Genomic DNA, 21101 nt, shown 5'->3' with positions numbered 1-21101 from the left:
ATGCTAGGGTCGAGGGAAGGTTTTTTGAGCAAGGGGATCACCCAAGCATCCTTAAGGTTGTGGGGGACAGTTCCTGTTTTGAAGGATGCGTTGATGAAGGATGTGATAAATGAGGCCAGGTCGTGGGCGGATTCCTTAATAATTGGGGAAGGGCAGGGGTCGCCCTGGCAGTTGGACGGTTTGATCGTCAGGATAATGTTTTCTACCTCCGCAATGGTGAGCGGTGAGAAGGCAAATCGTTTGCAGTTGGGGACGTCAGGAGGGAGGGCCCCTGCTGGGATGGGAGGGCGATTGTCCAGTTTCAGGCTAGCATGTTTGGCTGTGATTTTAGATTGAAGCATGGTGATTTTATTCAGTAACGCTGCCTGAATGTTGGCACACCATTTGCTGTCTTTAATGCAGGTGTCAGGAGGAGTAATGGGGGTTTCAAGCTCTTTTAAAATCTTAAATAGTTCCTTGGAGTTGGAATCAGCATGCCGAATGCGATTATTGAGGGATTCTTTTTTTGCCTCTATAATGGCTGCTTTGTAAGTGAGCGAGGCCAGGAGGAAGCCGTCTTTATGCACGTCAGAAGGGTGGCTTTTCCATCGGTTTTCGGCGCAGCGTTTGGTTTTACGGAGTATTCTTAGCTGTGGGGTGAACCAAGAGTTCAGGTGAGCACGTGGTTTGGCCTTCCTCAGTTTGATGGGGGCCAAAGAATCTATAGCTGTCAGCATGCTGCAGTTATAGATGTCAGCTAAGGCAGTCGGGTCGTTACAGGAATCAGTAGCTGCTTTAAGTGAGGGGAGTAGTAGAGGGAGGAGTTTCTCTTTGGTTATGTCCTTTTTGTTTCTGGTCGGGAGAGCCGGCGCTATCGCAGTTGGGATTCGGCAGGCGGCTTCAATATTAAAGGTGATAATGTGGTGGTCTGACCAGAGGGAGGGGGTAATGGCCAGGACATTGATCTTACAATTAGAGCTGGCTAGCCAGTCAAGGGTCCTGCCTTTAGAAGGTGTAGGCTCTTGGATGTGCGAGGTGAAGCCGCAGTTGGAGAGGGAGTTTTCCAGATCAAGTGTAATAGGATCTTTAGGGTCACCTAGTCCCAAGTTGAGGTCGCCCAGGATGATGATTTGTGAATTGGTTTTAGCGTTGTCAAGGAGGAGGGTGGATATGTCACCGACAAAGGAGGGTGCAGGGCCTGGGGGCCGGTAAATTAGGTGGAGGGTGGCTGTTTGGTTGGGTGTTAACGTGAGTTTGACTGACAATAGCTCAGCTGATTCAAGTTTGGTATTGGTCGTTACTCTTAGGTCCAAAGTGATTTTATGGATGATGGCAAGGCCCCCACCTCTAGAGTGGGAGGCAGAGGTACAGTCATATCTCATTATGCTAAAGTCAGGTAGTATAGCAGGGGATAGTGAAGGACCGGGGGCAGCATGTAGCCAGGTTTCAGCTATGGCAATGAAGTCAAAATCTGACGATGTTATAAGGTCTGCTATGTCTAAAGCGTACGCTGGGAGGGACCTAGCGTTGATAAGGGCCCTTTGATGACAGTCAGTTTCGCCTCTGTAGAGAGGGGTTTGCTGTTGTTGAGGGCCGAGGGTGGGCCCGGGAGTGTGTGTCGTGTTTGTTTGGAGAGGTTGCAGAGGCTAGGGCGTATGCGGAATCTGGTGCCTAATCTTTTATTTCTAAGAGATGAAGGGCACGGTTGGTTCGGCATAGGTTTGCTAGCAAAGTGTTCCAACCAAAGGGCTGGGTCATTGAGGTAGGGATTGAGGTCGGTAGTGAGGTGTTGAAGGCCTGAGGTGGGTGTCATAGCGGAGGTCGCCATACGCAGGGTCTGTGGGCCAAGACTGAGGCGAGACATAGTGTCAGGTGGCTGAGGGTGAATCGGCCGTGTCAGGTACGTGCGTGGCTGAGTGAGGATTGTTGTTTCAGATGGCGGAGAGTCGAACAGTAAAAGGAGGAGCGCCCTAAGGAGTATGGTAGATGAACACCAAGGGGGTAAGCTTCTTAGCTATGGGCAAGTGCAATTGCCACTAGGGCAATGCAAAATCAACAATAGGCAGGATTGAATTTAGCTACGGCAATGCAAAATCAACAATAGGCAGGATCGATATTAGCTGAGGCAATGCAAAATCAACAATAGGCAAGATTAAATTGATGGTATTCCTTTTAGCCTCAAACCTCCTCTTCCTGGGCTCAGTGTTGTGTAGGAAATATGCTATAAAATAGGATGGGACAGGGGTATTAGGAAAGAGGGGTACCATGTCTCACCATCGGATGTTCTTCCCCCAATCCCAGAGGACCCCTCACCCAGGTGATACTCCCGCCCTTGTCCACCCCCAGGGTCTGGATCCAAAGGTGATGGCTGTGCTCTGGCCACCTGATTAAGGGATCCCTAGGGTTTAGGCAGTGAAACTCTGTCTGGTTTTTCACAGTGACCAACCAACCCCTGGAGATACCTCTACATCCCTGGCACATCATTGCCACCAATTTCATTATTGACCTTCCTGTTTCTAACGGTAATACTTGCATCATGGTGGTGGTGGATTGCTTTTCAAAACTGGCACACTCGTTCCATTGGTCTCTGTACCCACAGCTGCCATTATGGCCAAAGCATTTCTTCACAAAATCTTTTGTTTCCATGGATGTCCTGAAAAGATCATTCCTGGACGTGGGTCTTAATTCATATCATGATTTTGGCCTCAGCTCTGCAAACACCTTCAGATCCAGCAGGGACTCAGTTCTGGATATCACCCTCAGTCCAATAGTCAGACCGAATGAACTAACTACTTATGATGTTATCCTAACGCTGCAAAAGACAACTGGGCCTGTCACCTGGAGACTGCCAAAATTGCCTTCAACATCTCTTGGCATTCATCCATCAAGAACACCCCTTTCTTTGTCACATATGGTCTTCATCCCAAGAAACTCCTGATACATGCTATTTCTGGTAGTGCTGTACCTTCAACTGATGACTTGATCCGCTCTTTTCAGACTGTCCATACTGAAACCTCCAGCATCCTGCCTCATAACAAGAATTGGCAGAAGGTACATGCGGCCAGGCGCAGGCTACCAGAACCTGTCTATCAAGTTGGTGATTGTTTCTGGTTATCTTCTCGACACCTGCCCCTGCATAATCCACCCAGGAAACTGGCTCTTCGGTTCTTAGGGCCTTTTCCCATCATTAAGGTGCTTTCCTCAGTGGCTTATCGTTTGCAGCTGCATACTTCTTGGTGAGTACACCTGGTTTTTCATGTCTCCATGTTGAGGCCATTCATTCCGGATCTTTTTGGACGGTCCCCTTCGATTCCTACCCCTTTTTTGGTACAACGACATCCTGAGTATGAGATACGTGAAGTATGTGATTCTAGCTACCGGAGAGGTTGTTTGTATTTCTTGATTGATTGGAAAGTATGCACGGCCTCTGATCCGACCTGGGAACCAGCATCCCAAGTGCTTGCCCCCACCTCGTACACAGTTTTCACAGGATTTACCCCTTGAAACCCGGCCCTTCATCTGCCCCGGGAGGAAGGCAGAGTATCATGCATGCTGTGCCGCGCTGCCGCAACTTAACTGGTAGCAGATGGTACTTGTACCAGAGCTGGTGGCAGATTCCACGTGGCAGACACTTGGCCCTCTCCAGGTTTTGGTGTTTGTTTTTGCACCACCGAAAGGCTCCCATGCAACGTAACTTCATGGCGGCGGGCACTCAGGCCCTCACTTCAACATTGCCACAGAGGACATTCCCTAAACTCATTGCCATGACAACAACCAAACATCCATAAAAGGAAGACGCTCACTTTCCTGAGCCTGTCTCACCGCTCTTTGTTTCTTTGACTGGTTCTGCTCTGCTGCCAGTCTGCTTCCAGTTCTTCTCTGTCCAATATTGCTTTTTTGGGGAAACTATGTTTCTATTCTGCTCTAATCCAGCTCCTTGTCCTGTTGTCTCCCTTTCTCTTCCCTGCTCTATGGTACCCTTTCTCTGGACCTGCTTTTGGGGGGTTATTCCTATACTTGATTCTGCCTTTCTTGTAACTCACTTTGCAACTGAGTTAGCTTGTTACCCATCATCTGGCCTCCCGGTTCAGTGTCCGCACTGTCTCCTCACCGAGTAATTCCGGGAATTGAGCCCATGGTTTGGAGAGATCTGTCCCCAACCTTCCCTGAGATTTAATCCCACAGGGTGGAAGGGGGTTGACTTCTCCAACTGCCCTGCTACAAACTTTCTGGAATCCAACCGAAGGAGCCCTACCCAGTAGACCCCTCAGACACACTCCAGAGAACAGGTACCTGACTCTTTGACCCATTTCAATTAAAAGGGTTTAAAGGCCTTGATGCTGTCCCTGGCTCCAGGAGTAGTAGTGGCCTGTGGCGTGTGCAGTATGTGTGGCAAGTTTGAGCAGACTTGCAGATTCGGCGCTGGGATGGTGATTAAGTTGGACTGTTATTGCCTGATCGTTCTGTGGGCATTCTACTGACCTGCTGGATTAAAAAATCCCTGTACAGTGCGTTGCGTGCTCGTGTGCAGTAAGTGTGGCAAGTGTGAGCAGACTTGCAGACTCACAGCTTGAAGCTTGGGCATCTTGGAAGAGTACCTGGTGAGTTGCTACATACTTTCACTGTTTGCTATAAACGATTTCAATGAATCCTTCAAAATAGCGTACCTATACGCTTAGACAAAACCAAACACGCTGGGAAAAGAACACAGAGACCTAATATGCACAATACAACAGCCAGTGCCACTCCGCCATGCCAACCCAAGATCAAAGGCTTTTTTTCTTTGGCTCTGTCATCATTTCTTGGTTTAGGTGCCCCCTTTGGGGAGTCCCTCTTTACTGCTTCTTCATACCTTGAAGTGTGCTCTGCTTCGTACAATATAGACAACAATAACTGGATTTTGAAATTAGGTCTCAATCTACAAAGAGAGTCTTTGGGTGCTTCTGTTCAGCCTATTTTCAATTCTTCTGTTATTTAGTACAATAACAGAATGGTACCAACCTTTCTACATATTCCAATCTCCAAAGACTGTTGTCTGACCCTGAGGACTCGATCATAGATTCTGAAACTACATTGGAATCTAGGACCCCTCTCCTCCAAATGAAGATTCTACGCCCAGCCTTAACGTGATCTGCAGTTACAGTATCTATCTGTATATCTTTGGCCTATGTTCAAACTTGGCCAAAGAGCAATTTGAATTAAAAAAGATTTTGGCTAAAGTAGTGGATATCATCTTACACAATAGTGGGGTTGTGAATGACCTTAACATTAGTGTCTCTAGTTGTGGCCGCCATTCTTCCCCTTCTTTGACACCACGTCTCTCTTCATTTGCTGTATTATTTGAGTTTGTGGAAACTTCCAACTCACAGCAAAAAAAACTACCTTATTGCTGTTGGGTTCAGTGCCACATTGAACATCTAGTAGTGCCTGGTACATTAACTATAGCCCCTATGACATCTAAGATATATGCCTCATCTGTTCACATTATTACTAAAAATAATGGCACCTAACGCCCAATAAATCCTGCAGTCAAAGTAGAAAAGGAAAGATCAATTTGGCTGTGACAAGGGTCTCTGAACCCATAATTGAAGAGCAATCCACACATTCTAATTGTAGAAATTCTGCTTGCATGTGAATAAGCAATTGGCATACTGCACAGCAGAATGATCCTCATTGTACAAAGCGGGGGTGTCACCTGACCCTATTTTACTGTGTCGTGGGCCACTGGCTACAAAAGCGTGCGGAAAGATCTGGGCACCGCCAACCATCAGGTGCCATTCCTTCAATGCTGGAACCCCCGTGTAGCATACTCGTACTGCCAAATGCTTGTCTACCTATGTCAACTCTGATATTTTCTGCCTCTATTGGTCCGGCATTCAATGTTTCAGGATTTAGTGGCGCTAAAGTCCTTTAATCAACCGGCAGGAATACCCTGCAGAATACTTATGCTCATCCGGGGCTTTTTGACAAAAACATCTCTAAGAGAAAAGTCTTTGCGTAAAGAGATCCATTTAATACAGAGATCCAATGATGTGCAGAGTGAAATCAAATATAACCGCATCACATCATTACGTGCAAGTTATACGAGTTGCCTTCATATCTATAAGCATAGCCTTTGGAATGACTCTTTACTTTGCTTAAAAAAAATGACTGCAAGAATTTCTGGTACAACTACAGAACATTTTTTGCTGTGTATGCTCCTATAGAGTTGAACCCCATTTCTGATGAATGCAGGACTAATCACATCATGAAGCTTTACCATGACCCCAAAATTGATAATGATTCCACTCATACTCAGATCCCCACCTTCATACGAGCGCGATATAAATAAAATATCAATATCAAAATATCAATATCACTAGCCTTGATGGCGTTCAGTTAGTGGACGTGATGCTAGCCATTACAAATATTAAGGGCTCACAGGCACCTGGGCCCGACAGTTTAGCGAATGCTGCCATCAAAGGTAATCCTGACTTCTAGGTACACTTGCTTTCTATGTTATTTAGACACATTCTACACTTGGGCAATAGACATCCTATTTGGAGAGAGTCTATTTTGGTACCTTCTAGATTCCATCTGCAAAAGCTATTCTCGCCCTTATTATTTCAGAAGCTCAACAAATGGGTAGATGTTTGTGGCTAATTGAAAAGATTCCAAACAGGATTTAGGTGTGGAGACAGTACCATCAATATTATTTGGTCGCTACAATATTTGGTGGCAGTTGTATTGCGCCATTGTAATAAAAAGCTATATCTATGATATATAGATTGCTCCAGTGCATTCGACCATGTGTCTCATCTTAAGTTATCTGGTAAACCGGAACAATAGGGCATTGCCCTTATCCTATTATATTACAGCCAGTTAATATATTCTAATACCTCAGTTATTGTTTGAACTGACCAAACCGATCATACTACTGGAGTAATTTCAACTAAGTGCGGCCTGAAACAGGGTTGCGTGCTTGCATCTCTGTTGTAAAATCTATATGTTGCAGACATGGATATGGCAGTCAGAGCTTGTAAAAACGTTCCCCCAGCATGGTAAGGAATCCATCCCTTTGATAGCGTATGCTGATGACACATTGCTGTTAGACCATAGGCCCATCGGATTGCAGTGCTCGATCGAGGCTCTACTATTGTTTGCTATGAGTAATAATATGAAGATTAATTTCCATAGGACCAAAATTATGATCAGAGGAAAACATTCTTCTAACAAAAGGTTGCATAATTGGAGGGTATGGGGGACAGTCTGGAGGTTGTGAATAGTTATGTCTATTTGGGTATGCCTGTGCCGATTAGCGTCCGTCTCACTGTGGCGAGCCTTGGTAAATATGTGTCACCGAAGATCTTTAAACAATGGCTTGTTATCAGTGGTCGAAGTGTACGAAAAGAAGTAGTGGAATTATGTTCCCTGCTGGTCTGCCCCGCTCCCCACAAACCCCATACCTGTGCCCCCTCCCACACACAATCCAAACCCCCAAACAAACACACCTGCTATTTATGGGTATGTGCAGTGCAGTGCACCGAAGTGCAAGCTTCAACTTCTTCCTACACTTTTATTTTAAAACGAAACCATTCCAGAGCGGTTTCTTTTTAAAATAAAAGTATAGGAACAATAAAACTTAAAAATAAAAAGTATGTGAACACCGCTCCCGCCCACTTCGACCTCTGCTTGTTATTAAAAATTACATCTCCAGAAAAGGCGGGTATAATCTTGAGGGTGTGCTGGAATTGTGTTGTTATAGACCCTTTTTTATGACCTGGAAACTTTGCTGGCAACCATCGTTACATAGCTTGACCAGCTGGAAGGTAAATTGTTATGCTCTCTTTAGGGCACCCCCTAGAGCAGTCCCGGTTCAGGCATTATGGATTCAACTTGGACTTACTTTTTTGAATCCTTCTGGTTGATGCAGCTATATAATGTTTGTGAAGCTGAACTGGGCTCGGATGATTCCTGATTTGTTGTTAGGACTTATTGCCAATAACGATCAAAATAATTTCTTGAACCAAGCTTACTGTGATCTAAAACTTCCCAAGTCGCCCTTTTTAAAAAAAAAATGTATTTGTATTTGTATTTGGTTAAAATTAAACCTTTACAAAAAAGAGTCATATTAATCACATATTAATCACATTTTACAAATACAATTCATGTAAAGCACATTAAAACAGTATTAAAATTTACATTTTTGTTATTTCACATAACAGTCAGACATAAATTTGTACAAGATATTTTAATGCATTTTTAATTGATGTATACTTTGAAGGAAAGTTGTAGATAAAAATTGTACGTCTTTGTTAGTGAATTTTGTCTTGAGTTTCAAAGCTCGTGAGTTCATTTTCTATAATTTTGAAAAAATTTCCCAATGCTAAAATTAATGGGTAATATACACCGTTCATAAGTCTTTCCCATAGAAATTCGGTGCAATCGACAAACTCAATGTTAACAAATCTAGTTAGATAAAATGTGCGTAGACCTTTAAAATAACAGCACTCCAATATGTTTTAGAGTTTCATAGGGTTCTTTGCATAGCAGAAATCTATGTTGCATTGATTGCATGTACATTGCTTTTCCTGCCCAGTGTTGACACCGTTCTTTAGTATGAAATTGATTTAGTTTTAAGCGTATGTACAATCCCCTAATAATAGGGCAAGGAAATAAATTGACACAAGGGATGCATGGCAAACATTTCTGCGTAAATTTAGCATATTCAGAGTATGTAGAGTAACGCTTTGTTTGGTAAATTGTTCGAATCCAATCCTCCTCGAATAATTTCTTTTTCACGAAAGCGGGACGGATGCATAAGTCATCAGAGGTGACTTTGAGTCTATCTAATATCACAGCCATTCGGATTTCAAACCTCTTAATAGTGTTGACTGTATTATTTGCCATTGCATGTTGCATGTCTTGGTATAGGCAATTTCTAGGAGGGTTTAATATTGTGGCGTAATTTGATAACATGCGCCATACCACTCTACAGGACAAAGAGATCAAGCTCAGCTTGTGCCTGATCATACAATTTGGAATGGACATAGCAATATTTAAAACATCTTTAATTATTCGTCCTTGCATAGTATCTAAATAATCACATAAATCAAAAGGACACACATCAAGAATATAAATAAGAGCACCTTGAACCTTCATAGTTAAAAAGTCACACATAGGCCGTAGGGAAAATTGACAATATCTTTTTAAAATGATCTTCATTTGGCTCTTTAATGGACGTACTTTATTGTTCAGTCTTTCTTTCCAGATGGTAATAGAGGAGTTGATGCTTAATTGATAGCCAAGATAGCAGATTTCAGTCTGTATTTGTACTGCAAGATTACCCATTTGCCACCTGAATGATTTTATTTTCCTGCCAGCATGATGGATCAGAATATTTGTTTTGCTGACATTTGGTACAAGATTTAAATCGAGGGCATATTTTTCAAAAGCAAACAATTTAGCTTGAAGACCAGTGGGAGTAGTGTCCATTATGAGCAGGTCGTTGGAAAATGCCAGCCAATGTAGTCCTATTGAACCTAGCCTTACAGGATATATCCCCAGTTTCTTCCAAATCCAATCTAGATCACAGATGTAGAGATTAAAAAGCGTAGCTGCAAGGTTACAGCCTTGTTTTAGACCGATCTCAGTTCTAATGGCGTTCGTGATTGCACCTTCTCTCGATAACTTTACCTAATATGCAGTGTTAGAGTGCAGCATTATTAACCAGTATATTAATTCTGATGGAATTCCTAGTTGAATTAGTTTAGACTATAATATATTCCTTGTCACACAATCGAAAGCACAAGATAGATCAATGTTGCTATGTAAATCGGGTAAGCTCCTTTTTTTTCGTACTAGCAATGATATGGGACATCAATGTAGCATTCAATGGAGTGCCCATTGACTTCCTGAAACCAATCTTGGATTTCGCCAGAATGTCTTTGGTAGCGACATACTTTTCCAGGTCATACAGAAGTAGGCTTGCAAAGATCTTAGCACAGGTGTCAATAAGTGATATAGGTCTGTAGTTTTGTGGTTCGAGAGCATTGCCTTTCTTATATATTGGTACGATTATTGACTGTAACGCTCACCTGATTCCCGTAGAGGCGCCGGTCTTGACTGGGCGTATACCGTATCTTCAAAGGTGATGTGTAACACACGGCTGGCTCTTTGGGCTGGACCTCTGTGCACTGTATGTTTGACTCGAAGGGTAAGATGTCTGCAGATAGAAAATATGGGATTAATGAACTGGGTTATTGAATGTCTCTATCTTCTTCCCTTTCTCTTCTCCTGTAGGACCCCGAAGGTTAACGCTCTCACCTTAGGTAAGTGAACGCCGTGCTCTCCATCTGCCTCGGGGCAGGGTGCTGTAACCAGTTTCTTCACTGGATAAGGGGAGCAGGCCTCTTGACTTCAGAGGACTGCTGTCCGTCGTTTACTGCACGAACGGTAAGTTTCGAGTAATTCTAATGTCTTTAAAGTCTTTAGTAATGATGTCTCTTGTTTTGCAGGGTTCCGGCGATGGTGGATGACGGGCTGAAGTGAGTTGAAGATGGAGCCCGTGTGATGAATAGAAGCGCCTGGAAGCACGTAAGTAAGCGCTTGTTGCCTGCTTCACGATGCGCTCTAACTGTCTTTTTATTTTGCAGGTACAAGTTCGGAGCGGCTGCAGGGTGCCGGAATACCCACTGGGTTAGATGTGGAAAGGAGTAATGGCACTTGAGTATTAAAGTTCCCCAATGTCTTTAAACGCACCTTGTTTTGTCTTTCAGATGCGGGATGCAGCGCCGAAGGCCTCCGGAGCGTGCGAAGAGTTGGTAAGCTTTTGTCTTTCAGATGCCGGAATGCAGTGTGAAGACCTCCGGAGCGCACGAAGAGTAGGTAAGCCTTTGTCTTTCAGAATGCAGCGTGAGGCGTTGGTGACAGCCGAAGGCCCAGGTAAGTGCAGAGCTGTCACTGAAGACCGTAATGCTAACCTGTTCTTTCTTGTCTTTATAGGTGTTGCTGAAGACTGGATTCAGGATGGTAAGCCTTTTTCCTTAGGCCCAGGATCAGATGCAGAAGACACGATGAGCATTCTGCTGCAGAGGATGCAGAATAACGCAAAGCAAGATTCATCCATCGGGTGTGGTTTAAATAGCCTCATGTAGTGCTTAGGTGTCTCCTTCCACAGCCAAGCCTAGGTAAGAAAAGAGTTCCTGCTTTCCAGAAGAGTTCCAGTGTTCTGAACCTAGGGAGTGGCTCCTGCCCCACCCAACAGGAAAAGTAGTTCCAAACAGAAGAGGATCAGAGGCTCAACTGGCAGGCAAGTAAGCAGCATGGTCTGCTGCAGGTAAGTCCACCCAAGCATTATGAGCCCGGCGCTTCCAGCGCTGGGACTGGGCATATTTATGAGCCTGGTGCCACTGGCGCCAGGACTGGGTCCAAAAGGTCCCAATTGGGACTGGTTGGCACTCGGAACCTGTGTTATGAATCTGCTTCCAAGGGAGTTGGGAAAACCCTGACCTTTTGGAAGCAGGGATCATGACAGTACCCCCCCTCAAGGCCCCTCCCAAACCGGGCTTCTCCGGGGGTTTTGGCTTGTCAGGAAATGTTCGGTGAAATCTTTTGATTAGGCGAGGAGCGTGGACATATTCAGCAGGTTCCCAGGATCTCTCTTGGGGGCCGAAGCCTTTCCAGTCAATTAGGTAAAATAGTTTAGATTTGGAGATCTTGGAGTCCAGAATGCTTTTGACTTCAAACTCGAGTTCCCCATCAACTAGGATAGGTTTTGGAGATTTAGTTAGTCGGGTTTGAGGTTGCACGGGTTTTAATAGAGAGACGTGGAAGACCGGATGTATCTTCATGTGCGGGGGCAAGTCCAACTTGACTGCTACTGGGTTTACTATGGTAGTGATGGAATAGGGACCAAGGTATCTTGGGTTGAATGTGCGTGGCCCTTTTAGAGGTAGATATTTGGTGGATAACCAGACTTGATCCCCTACTCGATATTGAGGGGCTTCCTTCCGATGTTGATCTGCTCCTTTCTTGTATTGTTCTTTAGCCCTTTGAAGGTGAGAAACAGCTTCCTTAAAGGCTTGGGTGATTGTAGAATGCAGGTAGTCTACTGCTGGTGTTTCAAGATCTTGGAGGGGATCCAACTCCGAAGTTCGAGGGTGACTGCCGTACAAAAGAAAAAAAGGGTTTTTCCCAGTTCCCGAATGGACAGAGTTATTGTAGGCATATTCGGCTATCCAAAGGATGTCTTTCCAAGTTTTTTCAGTTTTTTCAGTTTGTTGCAGCATGCAGCGTAAATACTGTTCCAGAGATTGATTGGTCCTCTCGGTTTGTCCGTCGGTCTGAGGGTGGTGACTGGTCGATAGTCTCACATCAATTTGAGCCGACCGACAGCAACTTTGCCAAAAATGAGAAATAAATTGACTACCTCGATCCGAAATTAGAACCGAAGGAAAACCGTGCAGTCGGACGATGTTTTCGAGAAATTCTCGGGCCAGAGTTGCTGCTGTTGGCAAGCCTTTGAGCGGAATGAAATGCGCCATCTTGGAGAATAAGTCCACGATTACTAGAATCGTATTGTATCCGGAGCATGGAGGTAGATCGGTGATGAAGTCCATAGAAAGCGTATGCCAAGGGCGAGGTGGGATGTCAATAGGGCGTAAGAGGCCTGCTGGTCTTTCCTTTTGACTCTTGTTTTGGGCGCATACTCCACAGGACATTATAAAGTCTCTGATATCTTTTTTCCAAGACGGCCACCAGAAGTAGCGCTTGATCTTTTCTGAGGTCTTGGCTATACCGGGATGTCCTTCCATTAAAGAATCGTGATAACAAGAGATTACTTCTTTCTGTAAATCTGTGCTGGGTAGGTATAATCGTTCTTGGAAATACAATAAGTTGTCCTTTACTGCAAAGTCCTTTCCTTGCAGATGCCAATTCTGTATGTCTGCTGGAGTTACAAGTTGCCTGGCTTTATCCTTAACTTCCTCTATGGATTGTGTGGCGATTACACCCAGAATTCTTTGTTCGGGATTGATTGGTACAGGTTTAGGGTTGATCAAGTGTTCTTCCACTCCCATCCGAGAAAGGGCATCAGCTTTACCGGTTTTTGTACCAGGTCGATAGGTAATTATGAAGTCAAACTCGGCAAAGAATAATGCCCAACGGAGTTGTCTAGAGGATTGGGCTTTTGCGGTTTTCAAATATTGCAGGTTTCGGTGATCCGTAATCACAGTAACGGTGTGTCGGGCCCCCAGCAGATAATGCCGCCAAGCCTTAAAGGCAGACTTGATAGCCAGAAGTTCCTTGTCAGTAATCGTGTAATTGATTTCAGGAGCTGAGAATTTGCGGGACCAAAATGCCACGGGATGCAACTGATTGGTTACCGGGTCCTTTTGTGATAGAACTGCCCCCATGGCAAGGCTTGAAGCATCAGTTTCCACGATGTAGGGGAGTTCGGGGCGAGGGTGTTTTAAGATTGGTGCAGAGATAAATTTAGTCTTCAAATCCTGGAAAGCTTGTTCCGCCTCGGTAGACCATTCAAAACGTTTGTTTTTCTTTAACAAGGCAGTGATGGGCTGGACTATTCGAGAGAATTCGGGGATAAACCTGCGGTAAAAGTTAGCGAAGCCTAACATGCTTTGCACACCTTTTACGGAGGATGGTGATGGCCATTTGAGAACTGCATCGACCTTCTTTGAATCCATACGCACTCCGCCAGGTGATAATATGAATCCCAAGAATTCAACTTCAGTCACGTTGAAAACACATTTTTCCAACTTAGCGAAAAGCTTGTGTTGACGCAATCTTTCGAGGACCATTTTCACGTGTTTCCGATGTTCAGATTCCGATGAAGAATAAACGAGGATGTCGTCAATGTAAACAGCAACACACACATCTATGAGCTCTCTGAGGACATCGTTCATAAAATATTGAAAGGCGGCCGGGGCATTGCAAAGTCCGAAGGGCATGACCTGATATTCAAATAGCCCATACTTGGTGCGGAAGGCCGTCTTCCATTCATCGCCCTCTTTTACTCGTACCAAGTGGTAAGCTCCTCTAAGATCCAGCTTTGTATATATGCATGCTTTTCTGACTTGGTCCAGGAGTTCAGGGATCAAAGGTAACGGATATCTATTCTTAACGGTGATCTGGTTCAGGGAGCGATAATCTATACAAGTTCTAAGGTCTCCTTCCTTTTTTGGAACGAAGGACAAAGCTGAAGAAGCAGGGGACTTGGAAGGACGAATAAACCCATTTGCCAGGTATTGATCCAGGTATTGTCGAAGGTGAAGTTTCTCAGGCTCGGTGAGGGCATAAATTCTACTACAAGGAGGAGTAGATCCAGGTATCAGGTCTATCTGGCAGTCATAAGACCTATGAGGAGGTAGAGAGTTAGCCTGATCCTTCCGGAAAACATCTTGGTATTCTAGGTATTCGGGAGGTAACTGGGGAGTCTCTGAAGAAATTGCTGCCAGTGCAACACCAGGTGGAGGGTGACAAGTAGAGACACATTCTAGAAACTGGACCGTTCTTGCTCGCCAATCGATCAGAGGATTGTGTTTCTCTAACCAAGGTATTCCTAGAATAATCTGAAACTGAGGGGCCTTGATCACATCGAACACGATCTTCTCATGGTGTCCATCTTGACTTATTAGCGTCACTTCTTGAGTGGTATGCGTTACTGGCCCGGAGGCTATCTCCGTACCATCCACCGTAGTAATGACGTCCTTTACAGCCTTGGGACAAAGAGTTAGATTCATCCTCAAAACCATTTCATGATCCACATAATTGCCGATGGCACCGCTGTCGACGTAAGCTTCAATTGCATGTAATCGATCCGGATTATCAGGGCTAATGAGGACCATAGGTATCACGAAATGCGAGGTCACGGAACTGGTTTTCACGCTCGGCAAGAGGACCTCTATTCTTGTCGGGCGAGGTCGTTTCCCTGCTCAGAGTTTGTAACTTTGGTAACTGCAGCTCCTACTGCCTTCTTAGCAGGTTTCACCGGACAGTCTCGAAGAAAGTGCCCTGAGTTTCCGCAATAGAGGCATAATTGCAACTGTTTTCTCCTTTCCCGCTCCTTTTGTGTTAGAGGACCTTTCAGACCCCCTATTTGCATGGGTTCCCCGGAGTCTACTCCTTTGGAAGAAGTTGGCGGTTTGGAAAATACTCGAGCATCAAACTTGGAACGATCGGCCTTCCTGTTCTGCAGTCTGTGATCTATTTGAACGACTAAGTCTATATAGTCCGAACAATCTTGTGGGGGATTCACTACTTGGGCTAACACATCTTTGAGCTCTCCACGTAGACCTCTATAAAACAGCGTAATCCTTTTGTCCTCAGGCCATTGAGTTTCCACTATCAGTCTGTTGAAAGACGCAATATAAGCCAAACGGTCTTGATTACCTTGTCGCAACGAAAGAAGCTCATTGTCCAAGGCCTGCCCCTGTGAATGTCTTGCGAACAGTTTTTCCATACTGAGCTGAAAAGCTTGAAAATCATGGAGGACCGGATCATCTTGATTTACTAGAGGGATCGACCAGTCTGCCGCATTGCCACTAAGGTACGAAAGCACGAAAGCTACTTTAGCTTGATCAGTTGGAAAGGCTGCTGGCCGGCATAAGAAATGCAACCGGCACTGATTGATAAATACTGCAAACCTCTTTGGGTCACCAGAAAATCGTTCGGGCGGAGCCAGAGGTACATTCCCAGGTAGGTTGATCTGCACTGGATTCATAGAGGATGTAGAAGGAAGATTTCCCCCCGATGCGGGTAACGGGGTCTGTCCGGCTTGTGACTGTAGCAATTGTCTAGCGAGATCATCTGTTCGCTCCTTGGAAATAATCAGTTCCCTTCTTAGAGCGTTCGTTTCCTGACGGGCTGCATGCACTTCTGCCCTTAGTTCCCCAAGTAACTGGGCTAGTTGGTCGGTATCCGAGGTTTCCATAGCGCCTGGACGGGAGTTTTGTGGTAGGCTTTGCGTTCTGTAACGCTCACCTGATTCCCGTAGAGGCGCCGGTCTTGACTGGGCATATACCGTATCTTCAAAGGTGATGTGTAACACACGGCTGGCTCTTTGGGCTGGACCTCTGTGCACTGTATGTTTGACTCGAAGGGTAAGATGTCTGCAGATAGAAAATATGGGATTAATGAACTGGGTTATTGAATGTCTCTCTCTTCTTCCCTTTCTCTTCTCCTGTAGGACCCCGAAGGTTAACGCTCTCACCTTAGGTAAGTGAACGCCGTGCTCTCCATCTGCCTCGGGGCAGGGTGCTGTAACCAGTTTCTTCACTGGATAAGGGGAGCAGGCCTCTTGACTTCAGAGGACTGCTGTCCGTCGTTTACTGCACGAACGGTAAGTTTCGAGTAATTCTAATGTCTTTAAAGTCTTTAGTAATGATGTCTCTTGTTTTGCAGGGTTCCGGCGATGGTGGATGACGGGCTGAAGTGAGTTGAAGATGGAGCCCGTGTGATGAATAGAAGCGCCTGGAAGCACGTAAGTAAGCGCTTGTTGCCTGCTTCACGATGCGCTCTAACTGTCTTTTTATTTTGCAGGTACAAGTTCGGAGCGGCTGCAGGGTGCCGGAATACCCACTGGGTTAGATGTGGAAAGGAGTAATGGCACGTGAGTATTAAAGTTCCCCAATGTCTTTAAACGCACCTTGTTTTGTCTTTCAGATGCGGGATGCAGCGCCGAAGGCCTCCGGAGCGTGCGAAGAGTTGGTAAGCTTTTGTCTTTCAGATGCCGGAATGCAGTGTGAAGACCTCCGGAGCGCACGAAGAGTAGGTAAGCCTTTGTCTTTCAGAATGCAGCGCGAGGCGTTGGTGACAGCCGATGGCCCAGGTAAGTGAAGAGCTGTCACTGAAGACCGTAATGCTAACCTGTTCTTTCTTGTCTTTATAGGTGTTGCTGAAGACTGGATTCAGGATGGTAAGCCTTTTTCCTTAGGCCCAGGATCAGATGCAGAAGACACGATGAGCATTCTGCTGCAGAGGATGCAGAATAACGCAAAGCAAGATTCATCCATCGGGTGTGGTTTAAATAGCCTCCTGTAGTGCTTAGGTGTCTCCTTCCACAGCCACGCCTAGGTAAGAAAAGAGTTCCTGCTTTCCAGAAGAGTTCCAGTGTTCTGAACCTAGGGAGTGGCTCCTGCCCCACCCAACAGGAAAAGTAGTTCCAAACAGAAGAGGATCAGAGGCTCAACTGGCAGGCAAGTAAGCAGCATGGTCTGCTGCAGGTAAGTCCACCCAAGCATTATGAGCCCGGCGCTTCCAGCGCTGGGACTGGGCATATTTATGAGCCTGGTGCCACTGGCGCCAGGACTGGGTCCAAAAGGTCCCAATTGGGACTGGTTGGCACTCGGAACCTGTGTTATGAATCTGCTTCCAAGGGAGTTGGGAAAACCCTGACCTTTTGGAAGCAGGGATCATGACATTGACGTACCCCATTGCTCTGGTATGTTGCCAGTTTTAAGGATCACGTCAAATTTAATTTTGAGTATCGCTGCTCATACTGTTGGATCAGCTTTGTACATACACGAAGGTATGCCATCCGGGCCTGGGGCATTAGATTGAGATAGTGTCTTGATTGCCCATATGATGTCAGTGTCGGACCATTTCAAAGTGTCCCATTTCACAAAGGAATTTAATATGGGTCTATTAGATTTAAATCGCAATGGAATAGCACATTTTTCTGTTAAGTATACCACCCATGTTTGGGCTGGTATTATATTCACATTGGTGGCAACCTTAGAGCAAGTGGTGTTACGCATAATCGACCAGATAAACCTGGAGTCATATCTGCATAATTTGCGCACAATTTCACAATTAAGATTATTTGATTGATTTTTTCTCAGAATTCTCATTTAATTTTTGAACTGTAATAAAATACGATTTTTTACATATTTAGACTGAGCATAGTTAAATACAAGTTTCTTAGCAATGCGCAGGTCTTTGTTTTTTTCCGTTTTAGAAGCTGTATTGCATGATCGAACTTGTTTGGGTGATATGAACCTGTTGGAGTTGGTTTTCCTTGGACAGTTTGTAAAACATTGGTAATTATTTTAACTGTTTCTTCTTCTTTGACGAACAGTGAAACACCCAGGTCCCAACACAATGATGTCCTAATAAAGTCAATACTAACTTTCTCTTTGATACGCTTACATAACGCCAGGTTCCATCTCACAGATAGTTGGGGTCGATTGATTTCATATAGTGGCAACAAGTGATTAATTCTATGGCAGGCATGTGTATATGTTAGGTTTAATTGAATGGGAGCATGATCACTCAGGTTAATTGGATGAATCAACACCGGTGAAACTAAATGTGTCAGCTCATTTGAGATTGAAAAATAGTCTATCTTGGAAGTGAAATTACCACGACTCCATGTGTGCTCAGGACCATCTGCCCAACTATTCACATACGATATCGCCCATGTTTCAAGGTAGGCAATCCATTTTTCACCCCTGTTCCTAGATTCCAGCTTCCCCAAGTTGCCATTGCAGTTCTCCACCATCTTGTTCATACAGCATAAGGAGTTAAAATCTCCTGCAATAATAATCTTGAGTATTGCTGCCAGAGCATGTAAATGTTCCAAACATAGATCTAAATAACATAGATCGAAATTGTCGAACATATCTTCTAAAGATACTTTCAATGGATTCCAGTATAGGCATAACAGATATAGGCGATCTTGGGCGTCACTGCCTATATCTATTTCAATTGCCACCACTTGGGAGGAGAGGTGAATCTGAGACGATTTGCATTTAAGCCTATTGCTTATTGCAATTGCAATCCCTCCCATTGGGCGACCCAAGGTACCCCTATTCGCATGGCTGCAAATCGTATAATAGTCTTCTAGAATCAGATCATAGGTACACATTGTCTCCTGTAAAAATATGTCTGGTTGATCATCATTGGAGAAAGTAGAGAGCCATCTTTGAAGAACACGATAGCTGCATAAGTTCCATGATATTAAGATTAAACTTAATTGCCAGGCTGAAGATGAGATATTTTTAAAGGAGGAGATGGAACGCATTAGTGGCTCTATCCATGCTAAGTTTTGATTGCCGGCCATCATGGCAATGATCTGGGATATACAGGTTTGTTCTATCGCTGTTGCGGATGATACAGAAGGAATCACTGTTGGTACGAGAATAGGTTTCTGAAGGAACACTTGAGCATCAGATTTGCAATTAAAGGTGGACAGGCTATAACCCATGTTCTTCAATTCAGTTCTATAACTCCAAATCGATTTCAACACCATTGAATTGCCTACGTAACGCAACATTCTGTAGTTATTCTCTAAAGGCATAGCAATTTGTTCAAAGTCGGTGGTAGTTAGCTTATGCAATGGTGGGATCTTCGCTAGCATCTTTAGAAGGAAAGTTCTGTTGATCAGTTTGCCCCTCAGGACTTCAGGCTCTCCTTCTAATCCTATGATATTAAGATCTTCCCTGGGGGTAAATCCTGTTTTGACCTTTGTTCGCCAGAAGACGAGTTACCGGCTGCCAAGTTTATATTAGGGATTGCTACTTCAGGATTTGCTAAAATCAACGGAGGTAGATTTTGGTTATTATAGGCGGTGGTGTGATTAGAGTTGTAGATCTGGATTTTTCATCTCGGATAAATTGAATTCTCTTGCTAATACTTTTGAAGAGAGGACACCACTTTCGACTGCAGAATTTAGAATCTGGATCACACCGGTAATCGATATTGCGTCCAATGTCTTAACTTGAGTTTTATCATTACTCAAGGGGCCAAGTAATTTGGATAAAGGCATTATGGGTCCTAACTCATGACTTGAGTTAGTAGCATTAGTTCGCTCGTCACTCTTCACCGCCTGCTCAATCCTATGGGCTGAAGTAGTAGGAACTATGTCTATTTTTGTAGACAGACTGAGATCTGTATGCTTTCCTGGACCACAGATAATCACATATTGTTCCTAGTGAGGGGATGAGTTGATTTTGTGGTAGATAAGTCGGAGCAGCATACATCAGCATAGGTGGGAGCAATTGTGTGTCCCAATGGTTTTGGTATCAACGGAGCAGTTGGGGTAGTTTTCTCTTCTACGATTTCTTGGTTAGTTGTTTTATTCCCTGCCTTAAAGGTAGATTTAAGACCCTTTGACGGGAAAATATTCCCCAATTCATTTTGGATTTTTATGGGTTCTGAATTAGGTGCCAAAGTTACAGGTGTCATTTTCTTAGTTTTATTTTTAGGAGCGATGTTAGATATTCCCAGAAGGGTCGATTGCTTGCCCCCATCGGAAGTGCTTGTTGAATCTTTGACATTATTTTTATTTTTTTTATAATGATTTTCGGGGATATTCGATGCAGTAAAAGTGCACAGCTTTCATCCGAAAGCTGATTTACATCTATGATGTCATCACCTTGGTGGGGAGGTGGTTTGTGCTTCATTCCTGGGTCAATCTTGTTTTCTTCGGTACTTGACTTATCTTGTTTTTGTCATTTGTTTATCTTTTTTGCGTTTCTCAGCTTGTTTTTTAGCCTTCAAATGGACTTTTCTAATACGTCTTGAAATAAACTGGGATTTGTCGCTTTTGGCGTTATTCTCCTCATCTGCAGTCTGTTCTTCAATAATTTTTAGTAGGTCAGATGGACTATCAGGAGGATCAGGCATGCAATCGGGCTGGGGGGAGGTTGGCTTTACATATAATGTGGATTTTATCTCTCTAATATCCTGTTTAATGGATTCCATATCAGTGCCTATGGATCCAAGAATAATAGCCAAATCTTTGTGCAGTGATCGTGATTGCTCATCATTGACACCATGGGGCTGCACATCATCATTTGGGAAGTGGCACTGAGTTTGTTTATGTTCTAATGGCAGCTTTTCAGAGATTTCAGGTGGTTTATGAGAGCTAACGGCACAAGGGCAGAGCAACGGGACAAATGTCTCTTTGGCTAACATAAAGCCTTCGAGACGATTAAGTTTCACAAGTATCTCATTAGAGGTGGTCTTCATTTCGCACAGTTCCATGTGTGTGAAGTCATGACCTTTCTCTAAAAGGTCGAGTATTCTTATAATCACTGGAAACGAGTAAGGGCTGGGTGGAGAAGAGGTATACGGTAGATCATTGACCTCCTGTGCATTTTTATCATATTTGGGGAATGGTT

Source organism: Ambystoma mexicanum, chromosome 7p, assembly GCF_040938575.1.
Source record: "Ambystoma mexicanum isolate Mex_15411 chromosome 7p, UKY_AmexF1_1, whole genome shotgun sequence".
Lineage (NCBI taxonomy): Eukaryota > Metazoa > Chordata > Amphibia > Caudata > Ambystomatidae > Ambystoma > Ambystoma mexicanum.
Note: the sequence above shows the minus strand (reverse complement) of the source record.